The 16,441-nt window shown below is 39.0% G+C and overlaps 1 pseudogene; it reads left to right on the top strand.

Moving 5' to 3' along the window:
* The window catches only part of LOC140948814 (pseudouridylate synthase 7 homolog), a 96,154-nt pseudogene extending 81,407 nt beyond the window's left edge, over positions 1-14,747 (top strand).
* Positions 14,748-16,441: the final 1,694 nt, after the last annotated feature.

Here is a 16,441-nt window from a genome sequence, read left to right as displayed (position 1 = left end):
TGTCAACGGGAATGTTGGCCACGTCATCCGACAAGCGTGAGCCAATCAAAATTTACCGGAAGTAGCTTCGTTGGCGGCAAATTTACAGATTAAGGCGCGAAATGTCTCTGGACCAGCTGTGCAGAGGTTTGTGCAGAGGCGAGTTAAGCAGGCTTATTTTGTGTCGTGTCGTATGGCAGTTTAAGATGAGTTTTCCTAAGAAGGTGAACAAAACATGTCACTTTTGTGCGATTAATGTTTCATCTGGAGAAGGCACTGTTCCTCTCTTTAAGCCAACGAAAAACAAAGAGTTTTGCGGGAAAAGTTTTTGTAAAACTGGAACTGTCATCCTCTCCGATCTTATTAACAGCGTCGGAATAGATATTGATTCTACCTCAGAAAGTGACTCGTCACTGTGCAAAAAATGTGCAAGGAAAATTGTCAATTGTTGTACTATGTTTCATGAGGTGGAAGAAGGATTTATGTCAAAGATCGTTTCTGCGAGCGAAACAAACGACGATGAATGTAGCGGTGGTGGAAATAAGCGTCTTCACAGTCAGAATTATTCACCAAGCGGGTTAACTCCTGGTTCTAAAAAGCAGAAAGGTTCTTCGTCCCGGAGAGCAGAAGGTGGGAGTAGATCGAGGAAAACGCTTTTTCAGTTGAATTCTGCCTGGTCGGCGCAAGAAAAGCTGGACGATTCTGTTGTAAACTTAATGTGTTTACCAGTGACAGAAACTGATGTGAAAGATGATTACTCGTCAGCAGTTGTCAAGGTGGGGGTTTACCTATTCTATTCTTGTTGCTTGCACTTATGTTTATATTCCAGAAGTGAGACTTACTTTGTTTGAAATATTCCGTGATCTTGGTTACTATAATGTAACTAACTGATACACGCTGTGCCCTTTCACCTTTCTTCGCTCTCACGTTTTTAGCCGCTATTTTCAAACAATAATTGACATAAATTGAGAAAAGGAAAGAAAGAGAAAAGATTTAGACGTTATAAGAAGGTAAAGCCGTTCTCTTTTGCAGTGCTCTTTATCATTCCATGTATTGTTGACAAAGCTCAAAGATAAGTTGGACAATTATTTATTTTCCAGTTTTAGAAATCGGCGATCAGGCTGCGGGTTTTTTTTTTTACGAAACTGTACGGAAAAAAAAAAGAGAAAAAAAAGAACGGCTGATCGCAGTTTACAATGAAGTGTTCAATGAATGTGTTCTCAGTCTAGGAGTGAAAGTAAAATTCTGTTGCCAATTTACCAACATGTTCATTTCAAACCTTTTAATATTCTAACGTGCTTAAAATAATTTGCGATGAGACCTTCTTTTACCGATGTACTGGCGGTAAATCACTTTCCCTTCTTTTTCTTTTTCCAGATATTTATTGCATACCCAAATGGACGCGTCATTGAGCATGAGACTAACCCTGAAGAAAAAATGCTTGTCACAAATTTGGCTTTAGAAAATTACAAAGCTGCTGCACATGGTGTTATGAACTTTGAGGCACTGAAAAGTAAAGTCCTGCTTGAACTGGGGAAACAAGTAAAAAGGGAGATCAAACGTTACTCGAAAGACCCTTCCAACGTGTTCAAATATCGTGGTAATTTAGAGAAGCTAGCTGAGTTCACTAATGAAAGTCTACTTAAAGATGTAGAAGAGAAAATCCCCTCACTGCATACCTTTGTTAAGGCATCTGTTCAAGGTTGCCAAAAAGTGAAAAATCCTGTCAACCAAGAGGCATTAATTATTTCCAGTTACCTCAATCTTTGGATGCCAATTTCCAACTTTGCGTATCGAATTAACACAATTCTAGTCCTCGGGGGTTGCAAGAAGGAAGAAGTCGACTGCTTCCACAAGTTAGGCCTTTCCAGTCACCCCAACACCTTGCGTAATATGCAAAAAAAAGCAGCTGCATCTTTTGACAAGTCAGTAAATGAGTGGAAAATTGACACAGTGAACCGCCATAACAAAATCAAATTACTTGAAGAAGTGATCAACAGTCTCAGCGAAAAAGATGAAAATGCAATGGAAATTTGTACAGTCGATTTTTCCTTGGATGCTGTTTCTAAATATAAGAATTACAGTGATGCAGTTTACAGAGCTTGTAAGGAAATGCTTCCACGGAACCAGGATGACCTTATTGAAGATACTGACGTGCTCTCTGTATTGGATACACTTAAAGGAGAAAAGACCCAAAACTTCAGGTACTATAACTATAACTTGAAAAAATAGAAATTAATAAAGCTTTTCTGACAAACACTGGCAAGCAAAAAAAGGGAAAAGAATGGGTAAAAAATAATTCAGACGACAAATTTTGTTACAGTGGTGACAGAATACGGTATGTGTTTAAAAAACCTTAATGCATCATGATCAGCAGGCGGTTTATCTTAAATACTGACATAAGCATGTGAGCAAACAAACTAGGTAATTCAAGAGATAAAGACCATTATAATGCATCAACTCAAACCAAGCCACTTATAGAAAAAATTATCCAATGAATAATTAACAAAGAACAAGGTATGGTGATATCATTTGTCAATGAACCAATGATATTAAAGAATACAAACACTTCAACAAAATTCGAACCCAATTAGAAGATGTGAACTTCTTTGGAAACCTAACTGCATGTAAGCTTTGATCCTACATTTTGCTTATTTTCAATGGTTTTTATAGTAACCTAACAGGTTTTCAAGCTCTTTAGTTCAACTAAACTTGACAACTGTGATATTTTGATGCTCAGAGAAAGGAATCTGTGGAATAAATATAGTGGCAACACTATAGTATTCAACATGATCATCCTCTCTTCTAAGATAGTGCAAGAAAATTATAACCATGTTGTTTTTGTTTTAATGTGTAGGATTGTGGGGGATAATTGGGACCTGGAGGTAAAAGCTAGATGTCAGACCAAATCACAGAACAACAAATCTCTGCATTACTTCCACGCGTATGCTGTGAAAGACAGGGTCATTCCCAAGGGGCTATCTAACCAACGACCACAAAAGGGTATTGATGAAGTAGAGATGCAGGAAATTTTGCCAACTGCTGAGGTTCAAGAATCCATTTTATCAGACCTATGTTGTATAATTCCAAGAGTAATTGCTGAGTATTTGCCACCCTACAAAACCTTCAGGAAAGCAGTTCATTATCATATACCCCATGCACACTCACAAGAGATGACAGAAAAGTCAGAAGCGGTAAGCTGTCAATGCATGAAAAAATGTTTCAGTGTTAGAGTATGTTGATAAAACACATTGAAGGTTGTCCAGCAGACCATTCAACAGTTGTGTGATTAGTTTCCAGGCCTTTCAAAGATAGCGAGGGTGGGGAGTGACCGTGTTTTGTGTGTAACAAAACAAGGCCTGCACCCCCAGCTTCGTTTCTATTCAAAGGCCGTTCTGAGCCGTAGTTACTAAAACAAGGAATGACCTACAATGACCTACAATGACCTACAATGATCTACAATGACCTACAATGATCTACAATGACCTACAATGACCTACAATGACCTACAATGATCTACAATGATCTACAATGACCTACAATGAGCTACTATGACCGAACGTGTAATCCCTGTAATGAACTAAAATGAAGATTTTAGAAAAAGACCAAAAAAAAAGATCAGGGGACGTGTGTCGTAGTTACTAAAACAAGGAATAACCGACAATGACCTACAACGGCCTACAATGACCTACAATGATCTACGATGAGCTACTACGAGCTACAATGACCTACTACGAGCTAAAATGAGTTAAAATAAGCCCTACAATGAGCTAGAAAATGACAGACAATGATGTTTGTCGTGTGTCACGCTTGGACGTGACACTAGGCTCATGGTATCAAATTGCCGAGCACATTTTGAAAAGGCAAAACAAAAATTGTGCCTGATCTCAGGTAACTCGAGAAACTTGAAAATAGATTATTGCAATCGCGTTTTTACCGGTATATCACTATTATACCCTGTATTGACGGAAGTCATGCAGGCACTTCCTCATTTGGCCTAGATGGGTATGGGCCGCTGAGCAGGATATGGATTTTACTATTTAGCAAACAGAGCATCCTGTTGGACCGGAAGCCATTTAAAGGGTCTTATGATGTCTTATATAGGCCAGGGTACTTAAAAAAAATGAACAATTTTTCTTTTGAACAGGGTCAGAATTTGAAGGCCTTCTTTGTTCACCTCTACCCTTACGTCCCTTGAAGATCCCCCCGGATCGACTGTTGGGGTGACTGTGTTTGTTCAATTTGTTTGAAAAAAAGACAAGACGAAATAAAACTAATGGGAAAGGTTGCAAGGGATGGTTTGGACAAAAGTCACAGTATCATCATACATGTATTATTACACTGTAAATTTATCTCCAAACGTAATAATTAGAGGTGCTGTCATCGTTAAATGGGCTGTCATGCAGTAGACTAAACGCGTTACGTTTACGCACACGTCCCCTGATCTTTTTTTTTTTGTCTTTTTCTAAAATTTTCATGTTAGCTCATTACAGGGATTACACGTTCGGTCATAGTAGCTCATTGTAGGTCACTGTAGATCACTGTAGATCATTGTAGGTCATTTTAGGTCATTGTAGATCATTGTAGATCATTGTAGATCATTGTAGGTCATTGTAGGTCATTGTAGGTCATTGTAGATCATTGTAGGTCATTGTAGGTCATTCCTTGTTTTAGTAACTACGCAGTGACATTATCACCTGATGATGACAAAGATCACAGGAGATTGGTTCATCGTGCAATCAGGGAAAACTTCTCAGCTTTAGGTATCTATATACAATAATATATACATTTTCTTTTCTTTCCTTCTCACTGATTTTTTTTCTTTTTTTTTTTCCCTCAGAGAGAAGGGTGGGGTGGGGGTGAGGGTGAGGTTGGTAAGAGTGAGGTAACCTTTGTCATGGTTCAATTTTATCCTTGGTGAAAATTTTATTTTGCTTTATTTTGGAGTATGGTGATGTATGTTAATCAGGTTGAAATAAAGAAAAAAAATTAAACCAACGACAAAATTGAACTACAACAGCCTTTTTGATCAATCTTGTCCCCCTCCCAGGGTCATCTCTTTCCCTCTCAGAGTGAGCAAGGAGCGGCAGAGCTAGGAGAGGCCATGAAGACAAGGTTGCTTTTCACTAACATGTCCCCAGCTTTCCTTTCTACACTTAACTGCGCTTTCCAAAAACACGTGAATTCTGAAGTTCAAAAGCCCGCTGATTTTTGTGTTCTTCGCTGCTGTCAATCATCTAAGTGAACCCCTTAGGAATTAGAAGTTTGCTTCAATGGGTTCAAAATTGATTTGTGATGGGTGGATTTCGATCCGTTTTGTGTGTTTCTGTATTTCAAGGTTCATTGCTTGTGATCGTAATTATGACTGAGAGCAGCAAAAAACGAAATTGTGAAGGCAGCTTTTGAAATGCAGAGTTCATGCGTTTTTTTGAAAAGTGCAGCAAGTTGACCTTTCTCAATTGTACACTGTTTTTCATGCTCTGCTAATTATGTTTTCTATGCCCATTCATTTTCCTTCTCCTCGTAATAATATTCATCGAAGTACCTTTTCTATATTCAGATGTGTAACTTCCATAATCGTGTACAAAAAATGGGTAGGAAAATGGTGGGGAAAATTAGTCCCGTTGAATCCTGAGTTTTTTTAACCTCTCTGGGAAAAAGAAATTAGCCCTATTTCTGGAGGGTTTGAAAAATCTGGGACAGTGTATGACAAGGAAAGGGAAGAAGGTTTTGATTGAAATTATGGGGCATTAAAAAACTGAGGGTTTAGAATTAAGCCAGGGTTCCTTTGTTAGTATTTTAGTGAAATACCCTAACAAAAATCAGTTTGTTATTGGTTAGTATATTTAAACTGCATGCTGCTGGTGATGAGAAAAATAATAATCAATTTTTGCTCAGGTATTACATGTAGTCCTAGAGAGCTATTATGATGTTTTTTCATGAAGGCCCACTGCTTTTACGTTATGCTGTAGTCATTTGAACGCTATATTTTAGTCAATTTTTTAGAAGTTTCTTTAAAGGTTTACGCAGAATTTGTTAATGTGCAAAAGTATGTAATTTAGTTTTCATCATTTGTTCATTGCTTGTACATTATAGGAATTGATTGTGACTGATAAATCAAAAGTTGAATTATCAAAGCTACATTTTCTTGAATGAAAAACACGGTCTTTTGTCCTCAGTTTAGCCCCCGGAAAGCTGAAGATCGCATTGTAGGGCTTTGAAATTTCAAAATTTTCTGGGGTAGCACATGACTCCCCAGACACCTCCCCCCCCCCCCTAGAAAAAGGGGACTAATGGCCCGTTGTTGATACAGTCGGTTACTCTATTCAAAGTTGCTGGCTACGTCAATTTTTATTGAAAGCACCAGCTGGTATACAGTGATTATAACGTACTTTGATTTGGTCTTAACATTAAAGAATTCCTGTAGTTCACTTTATTTTATTAAGGCATTCATCTTTATATTTAACATACATGTATACATTTTTCCAGCCTATAGTCACAGCAAGCAACGATAATATTTCCTTGAGTTACAGTTTTAGAATCAACACTTATCATAAGAATTCTTTTGTCTTTTCTAGACAGGGAATAATAAGGGAAACAAAGACACTATGGATGCCATCAACCTGTTGAGCAAACTCCGGAAGATCAAACCAGGCATGTTTGGTTATGCTGGAACAAAAGATAGTAGGGCTATCACCACTCAGTGGGTCTCTGTCTACAGGGTCAGGGCTGAACAGTTACAGAATCTTAACAGCACCCTAAGGAATTTGTGTGTTGGGAACTTTAGATATTGTAAAGAGCCTCTAAAACTTGGTTTTCTGTCAGGAAATCAGTTTATTGTCACACTTCGCAATGTTACTGGAGATCATAGTACAATTGAGGAGAGTTTGGAGTCATTAAAGGTCAATGGTTTTATCAACTACTTTGGTCTGCAACGGTTTGGAACCACGTCAGTTCCAACACATAAAATAGGTAACTACTATGTTTTGTTGTTGTTTTTTTCTTCTGCTTTTTTTAAATTTCCTTTCACACAGCCACAAGGAACAACCTCATTGATACCTATATGTGAGATGTCTGTAATGTATGCAAATGCTATTTGAGACAACAAGCGCCTTGTACCCTAACCCACATTATCATGTCATTAACCACTCCCCCCCCCCTTCCCCCACCCTGGGTGAGAAAGAAGGCTAAAAAGCCTTAATTATTTGGAGAAGAAGCATGAGTATATTTTCTTATTCTTCAGTTGGTTTGTCACCTTGCTTGTAACCTTGTAGCCACATGGCAACTGGATAGTCATGTTGGTGTTGAAATAAAACTATTTTTTTACAAATAATTTGCATGAAAAGTTAATGGATTTAAGTTTATTCATGACCACCAACATGGCTGCCATGACTTCATTTGGAAACCAGCGATACTTTGCCTGCTGCACTTGCACACTGTCACATGACCTTGAAACAATAAAATGACCTTGAGAGAACAAGTTGTAATACTTATAAAATAATCCCCTCAAAATGGGTTCTGTTTGTGCCCTCATGCCACATTGCATTGAATCTGTTCCCAAGTGACTGTGGCACAATAGTGCTCCTGAGAACAATGTTATTCAGTCAGTAACACATGCCACAGGCGGTTTGGTAGAAATAGTGACAGAGTTGTTCCATTAGGAATCGAACCTGTGACCTTCTGGTTACTAGTCGGGATGCCATCACATTCCCATCATTTGGTTACTGGTCGGGATGCCATCACATTCCCATCATTTGGTTACTAGTCTGGATGCCATCACATTCCCATCATTGAACATAAGCAGGGTGTTTGTTACATGAACCTAGTTTAGTGGCCTTACAAGTAGCTCTTACGAGTCTCCTGTAGCTTTTTGGTACAGCATCTGGACTAGTAAACCAGAAGGTCACAGGGGGTACTTGGATTTTTTTTCTTTCAAGTAGCCTGTGTCACTGACTCAGAGCTCAGTCATAGCAATATTCCACTGATATTGTTACCTCTACGTCTTGCGTCCCTGACGCATGAAAATCCCAAAAGGCAGAAAACAATTTATGGCATGCATCCCGTAGGATGTAAAGATTGATCAATTGATCTGAAAATGTATATTTGTACAAATATCCGGCCTGTAATTATGGTTGTTGTTTAATGATGCATATTTCTCTTAGCCTTTGTTGTGCTTTAAAATAGAAGGACTATATTCTAATTTCAGTATACTGTAAATAAAGAGTTTTGGAGTCTGTCTTCAGATTACAGTGAAACCTGTATTAAGTGGACACTGTATTAAGCGGACACCCTCTATTAAGCGGACAGTAGCTGAAGTACCCAAATTTATTTCCCTTATTTACCTCAAATGAAACCTTCACTAAGCGGACACCTCTATTAAGCGGACGCGGACACCTAAAAGTACCTGAAATGGTCATTTCTATTATTGCCAACCTGTATTAAACGGACGCTTGTAATTAAATTCCACCACCCAACATGCCAGACACCGGAAATGCGAAAGATTGCCTCGAATTGCCACCCACAAATTTTTCGATGTTTACATTAAAAAACGTGACTTGACGAACTTATTTGATTAGTTTCACAGTACATGATTGTTTTCTATTTCGTTTTGTTTGTATAGAGCTTGTTTCACTCATCTAATTTCTTCAAATTTGAGTTGTAATTCATGTTTATGGTACTATGATCAATTGGTTCACTTTGATTAAGAAATTAATGCAAACGTCTACCGTCAAAGTCTCTGGGAGTATTATAAACGCTTCCACTGTTCATTTGAATGGCATTTGACACCTCATTTTACATTATATATGGGCAGCACTAAAACACGGAATCCGGAATCCGGAAACGGAAACGGAATCACGGAAACGGAAACGGAAACAGAATACGGAATCAAATATCGATGATAGAAAATTAAAGAATTTCACAATACACAATTTAGTACAATCCAAAGAGAATTTGTCTTAGTTTTCTTGGCAGTTCCCTTAAATATATTCTTGTTATTGTGTCTTGATAAGGTTTGCCGTAGTGTGGGTTACTGCACTGCAAGGCCGATGAAAGTAATTTTACGAGTAATTTTTATTCACGAGTTCATGGGTTGAATAATACAGTTAAATATTACTTTTGTAGCTAATTGTCAAGAATAGTCGAAGTTAGCCTCGGACCACACCACGTGATTGTCTCCAAACTCAATAATCCACACATGACCGACCGGTGACGTGACCACAGTTCCGGTGTTTTAGCAATAAGTTAAACTTTTTCGCCAAGCTGAATACTGATGGAATACTGGTGTACCGGTAATTGAGTTTACGTGGACGTCCGTATTTTTGTTGAAGAGGCTTATTAAACATGGCGCATTATTTTGATGTAATCGGTTGCGGAATCAAGCAAATGCATGCACAATTCTCTCTTCTCTTTGGACTCCACAATGCCATGGTCTCTTGAGTAAGTTGTCTTGATAAATAAAACTGAACACTGTTGAAGACAACCCAGAAAAGACACTGAGAAAAACTTGACGGCGACGCCTTTCAGTTATGTAAACGACGCCTCAGACGATTCAAACGAAGTCTGTCTCCATATAACTTACTTTTTCCTTAAGGCACTAGTTTTTGTCAGTCACGTTTTTCTCCTCGCTTTCCTGTCCCATGAGAATTTGCATTCATTGCCGACAGTGGTATCAAGCGTCTTTTCACCGGCATCGACTCCTCTAGTGACACAGCAGTCTCCTCTCCTGTACTCAGCTAATTTATTCATTTGTGCCTTTTTTTTATCTGTTTATTTATTTCATTGTCATTGCTAATATTATTTTTTTCAAATCGATCGCTTGGAACCTTCTTTCACAGATTCCGTATTCCGTTTCCGTTTCCGTTTCCATGATTCCGTTTCCGTTTCCGGATTCCGGATTCCGTGTTTTAGTGCTGCCGCGCTTAATACAGGTTTCACTATAACCGTTTGGTTACATATTTTAATTTCAGATTCATTTTTTTTAACAGGGACTTATGATTTTTTAGAAGATGAGTCCCAGGACTCACCATAACTATTTGTAACAAAATCACTGATATTCTAGTCCTAGCTGTATGTAGGATGTTTGTCACATGAACCTAGTTTAGTGACCTTAGCTCAGTCTTCTGTGGCTCAGTGGTAGAGCATCGGGACTAATAACCAGAAGGTCCTACTTGCAGGTTTGACTCCTGTTGGGCGTACTCGGATGTTTTCTTCCAAACTGCCTGTGTCATCGACTGAATAACATCTTCCTCATCTATTCACCAGGCTAAAATAGTATTATTATTCACCATCACATTTCTATCAATAGTTCTCCTGTTTTGAGGGAGGAGCTTACTTCACTTTCTAACCCAGTGCCGGATCCAGACCTTTAGATAAGGGGGGGGGGCAGTTTGGTCCAAAAGTAAGGGTGGGGGGGCCCTCCCCTGGGTCCACCACTGTAACCATACATGTTTTTAATGCAACACTTCCAGGTCTTGCATTGCTTCTAAGCAAATGGTCAGAAGCGATTGATCTCCTTCTAAATCCACGCGATGGGGAACCAGATGACTTAAGAACAGCTCGTCAGCATTGGAAGGACACTAAGAATGCCAAAGAAACTCTGACAAAGATCCCCAGAGGGAAGTGTATAGAGAGTGATCTCTTACAGGGTTTGGTTAGACATGGCCCATCAGGACTGGTCAATGCTTTGCAGAGTATCTCCAGGAACACAAGACTCATGTATGTTCATGCCTATCAGAGCTATGTGTGGAACTCCATGGCCTCTAAACGTATTAAGGTATTTGTGACGTTGTCTATTATTATTTTCAGTGATTCTTCTAGTAATTTTAAGTTTTACTACTAAAAGTTATAAAATAAGAGGAGAGGAGTGTTTGCATCAGAGTATGTAAACATGGTTGTGGCCTCAAGTTGTTTGGCTTTTCGCGCGCTAATCACGCAAGCACAAATTTGAAAAAGTTTTCGAGTTCAAAACTCAAAACGTTTACTTTATTTACCCATTCCTTCGTCGGCTTAAACTTGGAAAATCGTTACAAAGAAGGTGTGTATATTTTTCTTCGCTTAAGCTGACCGTTTTAAGCGAGAAAAATCCGTATTTTGCAAAGCATCTTTTTGCAAAACAAGAACTGATTACGCGTGCAAGACTTCGTGGACAAGATTTTGCGACTGGTAAGAATTTCTCTTTTAATCAGTGCCATACAAAGAGTTTTGCGTTTTTTTCTCGGAAAAGTTATTTTATAAAAGCAATAGAAAACTTTTTTCCTGAGTTTGCATAGCCTGATATAAACACTCGAGGCGTTGGGAGAATTCTCGACAGTTATGCAAACCCTCGACTTCGTCTCGGGTTTGCATAACTGTCTCGAATTCTCCCAACCCCTCTCGTATTTATATCAGGCTATGCAAACACAGAAAACGTTTTCTATTGCTTAAATCGTGCATGCTTTCACTTATAATCCAAGATGCGGTTACTGTAAGAGCTTAGCCATTCAGACATTAAGCTGATTATTTAAAAAACACAAATAGGCCGACCTACATAAAAAAAAGCCAAAGGTGACATAGCGGGTATGTTAGGCTTTCTTATAGTACATACATGTATACATAAATAATTGTTCTTGCATCATATCATGCGCATATCCGGATAAAAGTCAGAATTTGTTTTAATGCCAGTTTAGAGATTTTAACCACATGATTGAAATATTTTTTAAAAGCGTGAACTCGAAAATATTGATCCAATAAAAAGTTTTGAAGAGACTACTAGGTACAGGTGTATAGAAACTAGTATTTCCCGTGCTCTGTTAATACCAAAGTACAAAATATTTTTGCTTTTACTTCGTGTTCGCGGACACAGATGACGTAAAACAAAAGACCTCTTTATTTTCTGTATTTTTCAACTGCGTGCGGTGGACATGAATTTGTGCAAAGAGCAAGCACCATTTGAAAATATGCTATCCAAAAAATTCAAACTAGGCAACGAGTAGTTCCTTTTCCCTGAAAGGATTAGTATCGAGCTAGCGACATACGCCAGCGCGCGTGAAAGACGCCTCCTGCGAGGAAAGGCGAGAAGCGTGTGACGTTTGTGGAACGCTCTTGCCGTTGCGTATTAAGCTCACTCTACTCTCCTGGAGTGAAATCAGTAAGATACGCGTCGTCGAAATTCAACTAAAAACACGGATTTTGGGCCAGCTATGTAAAACGTTGTAGGAACAAATATGGAATAGCCACCTTGGCCAACGATCTTGTAATCTCTACTGAGCAAGAAATCGTTAATGCCAATACAGTCAAACCTCTTTAATACGGACACCAAAGGGACAGAACCAATTGTCCGCTTTACAGAGGTGTCCGTATTATAGAGGTAGGGAAGGTATGATTTTTGGCATTCCTGGGACCAAACGAACTGTTCTTAATAGAGAGGTGTCCGTAAGGAGAGGTTAGACTGTATTTGTTTAGCCAGCTCAAGACGTTCAGGTTGTTAAAACGGCGCAAATGACGCTGTACTTCACTATCTGAACACCTGGAGAAGGCTCATATTTGTTACACTGTATTAGGACTATGGATTGCAACCTGTCAAAGGACACCTTGTAGGGGCATCAAAGAAGTCAGCTGATTGTACAGTTAACAGTGGTGGGTTTCAGAAACTTTGTATTATTTAATGAACTAGGTTTTGATCAAATTATCTCGTGGATGATCCCATTTTTGTTCGATTTCTCTTTGATTTGTTTTCCTATTTAATGTTCTATGTCAGTTCTCCTTGGTAAGTTGGCGCTTTAGAAAGGAAAAGAGGGCTGGGCCGAGTTACTTTCGCAAAGACTTCTGGGACTATTACAAGGGACAGGGAAAAACAGTAGGCCATTTGCACGATGACGTCATTTTATTACTACAACTACTAATACCAGAATACTTCAGTGGTTTGCTTTCTTGTGCAAATGAGGGCTTTGTTGTTTTAAACCTCGCTGGGATTACCAAATTTAAATATGAAAGGAAAAACGAAAAGGATTTTGGTAGTAGTAGTAGTAAAATGACCCGATCGTGCAAATGGCATTTTGGCCAATAGCTGATGATCGGTACGTCCCCAGTAACGTTTGTACCAGAAACAAGAAATACGACCGTAATGTCAACCTCGATGTCTAGGAAACGAGTTGAAGGAGAAATAAAACAGTCAAACTTCATCTTTGCAAGTGCATCACAATTTTGTTGCTTGTCTTGTCACTGCATGACTACAACTTTAACCTGAGATCAGGCCCAATGTTAGCGGTTCTCATACATTCTCTCAAACGGCTACCGCTAAAAAATCTCTTTTCGTTTCGCCTTGCCCGCCGGAATGTTATTTACAAAGCGAAACAAAAACTGAGCCTGATCTCAGGTTACTACAACTTGAACTTTTTTTGAAATTTACCAAAACACATTTCATAAATTTTACTGCCTCTATTTGACGTTGGATGCTCTCCCCAACTAGCGATTCAACCACAGGACTTTGCTTTGACTTCAAATGACAATTGAATGGGGCGCAAATAAAATCTCGATATGACAGATATTTTAATCTTAGAAAATGTGAAAAGGACTACAGAGTGCACTGATTACCACATATTGCGCGAATTTTACGGAGGTGAGCTTCCTTAAAATGGGCGCACCAGAGTTGATGACCTCTCTTAGTCAAGGTCCCAACAGTGCCTACCTTTAAGACGGTTGACTACTCTTTCCTTGTCAGTTTTTTTTTACTGTATGTGGTATATCGCATTCCAAACACTTATCAAGAACATTGGAAATGCATTATAAGCGTCTGGGACGTTAACATTTTCTTTGCTTAAACCCGCTAATGTTTCCCGCTCGGGAACTTTGCCAATGAAGCCAGCTTGAGCGCTGTTCGAGATAAGTCAACTTATTTAGAAATCCTAACTACACCGTTATTGCAGACAATCCCCAAGTGGAAGATGTGGTGGACTTCATTTCCGAACCCAGTCGCACCGCGGTCACTGTGCTAACGGAAGAGCATCTAACATCCGGGCAGTACACCATTCATGACGTCGTTCTTCCACTTCCTGGTTACGATTCAAAGTAGACAGACTGCAAATTATCTTAGTTGCTAAAAAATATATATCTACGGGTCGCAACTGTTCATCAGTAGGATGCCTAAAATGCGTGCAATTCCACAATTGGTTTCGGCTCCATTAAATCCTATACCAATTGCAGAACATTTTAGGAGGAGCCACCCACCATGTGAGCACAGTCACGGACAATGTATAAGTGAGGAAAATAACGCAAAGTAAAATTAAGACGTTAATAAACGAACTAAATGTACACGTCAATTAAATAAATAAAGAAATAATGCGCGCGCTCAAAATAAAATTGTACGCGCACACGTACCGAGATACATCTGAAATACAACACTAGGTAATAAATAAGTAATGTAAGGATACGATGGTGCAATTCAAGGCTGGATTGCTAATCTCATCTCCCGCAGGGCTGCACCATACTTCTCGACGATAAGACCATGGCGACTGAAGAATTTATTAAATGATTTCTGAAGTAGCTTGGTTTCAAAGCCTTGCTGTCTGAGTCGTAATGAAAGTCCACGGAGTCTATTGATGAAGTCAACTTTGGACGTGCAAATTCTAGCATATCTCACCAGTTGAGATATATAAACACCGTAAGCTGTTGTTTACCCAGACAACCACATGAAATATCACTACAAAAAAATCATGGCTGATGATGGACTGGACATCAGTAACATGCGGCATAAAGTGAAAGATTATTCTCTGTCTGGCGCTTATCGGTAAGTCTACTTAACAAAAGTGGAACGGTCGAGTGTAGTCTTGAATAGGGCTTTTTTTTTACAGTAACCGACATTTCGACATTCAGTGCGGCGTCACAGGTGCATCACGTCAGTTGATCTTATTGGAACCATGATGAAAACCCTTCTTATTCGTTCAAAATATTCCTGTTTCGGATTGGCATAAATCCCTTGGCTTATTGTTTAAAACCAGCTAGCGTTGACCAAGTTTGGAAGATGTTTGGCGGCCTTAATACAATCCACGCCAATTGACCTCTCCAGAAAACACCATAACATACCATAATACTGTTTGTTGGTCACTCCAAAATTTTGCTTGAGCATTGTTTTCAGTTTCTCTTGAAGCCATTTTACTTCGCAAGAGAAACTAGTACTGCAGATAATGCTTATGCAAAATTTTGGAGTGACCAACAAACAGTATTATGGTTCGTTATCATGGTGTTTCTGGAGTGGTCAATTGTACTGAAGTGACGTCGACAGAAATAGGGGCAGCAGAAGGCGCGGTAGGTCAGCTCTTTTTACCAGGGCTGGAGAAGATTTTACTTTTTCGCAAAACTACCACTCAATAGTTAACAATTGCTATTTAAAGAATTTCTGCTAGACTAAACGTCCCTTCATATCCTGAGATTCCCGAGGAATAGACCAATGATGTGAACACGGGATCTTTACGTAGATCGAGGTAAGCACGCTTTATTAAGTTGGAAATATTTTGAATGAATAATAACTGCAACGGTTATTGAATTCGGCTTTTGAATGATACATGTAGAGAATTAGGCATATCTTGGAGGGTGTTATACGCCTCCTCGGTCTGCATAATTCTTCATATTATAACTCTGCCACTCAGCTCTATATGAGCACGCATTTTCCCACATTGTTCTCGATACATTTCCATTGGTGCAGTGAGGAGAACTTGTTTTACAATCAAAAACTCATTTTACTCGATTTTTTTTACAACCTTCATGTTTGATTATATTCGATAACCAGTCCGGAATATCCCTAAATTTAAGGACAGGGCCAACTGGTCACGCGGCACTTTTCAACCAATTATGTTTATCAACAAACAAATCAAGACATCGCCCCAGTGATCAAAAATTTTAAAAACAGCGGACGGAGTCGGACAGAATCAGTCATCGTTTCGAGGCTCTCAGGCATATCTTTAAGACTTTTCATGAGGCATGCACAATTTTTTTAAGTGGACAGCGTATCAGAAGCCATATTGGAAGTGTCTCGTGAAATATTCAGCACATTTTGTGGCTTATTTCTTCTTTTAAACAACGCGATGTATAGGTGAGATTTTGGTCGGTTTTCAAGGTAGGTGAACAAGCATCTATTATTTTTTCGATTCACAGATTTTTTGCGAAGTTCTAGATATTTTTCCTCGATTGTCACATCGGTTAACTTTTATCATGTTGAAAGTGGGGATGGTAGACAACCTAGAATTTTGGTAGACAATTTTTGAATCGGCCGAGGTCCAAAACACGCACGTTTTCCACTCCCGGGTCTCTCACAGAGCCGTGTTATTACCTTTTTTTCGCATTAGTACGAGCCTTTGCCGTTTTTCTTTTCAAGGCCAAAATAACTTTATTAGCGTTATGGATATTCAAGTCCAACATCTCGCCTCACTTTGCCGAATTTGCGGGGATGAAATTGAAGATCACAAGCGCAAGGTAGATACTAACCGCT

The sequence above is a fragment of the Porites lutea genome, chromosome 1, assembly GCF_958299795.1.
Source record: "Porites lutea chromosome 1, jaPorLute2.1, whole genome shotgun sequence".
Classification (NCBI taxonomy): Eukaryota; Metazoa; Cnidaria; class Anthozoa; order Scleractinia; family Poritidae; genus Porites; species Porites lutea.
Note: the sequence above shows the minus strand (reverse complement) of the source record. Positions and strands in the feature narration are given on the sequence as shown.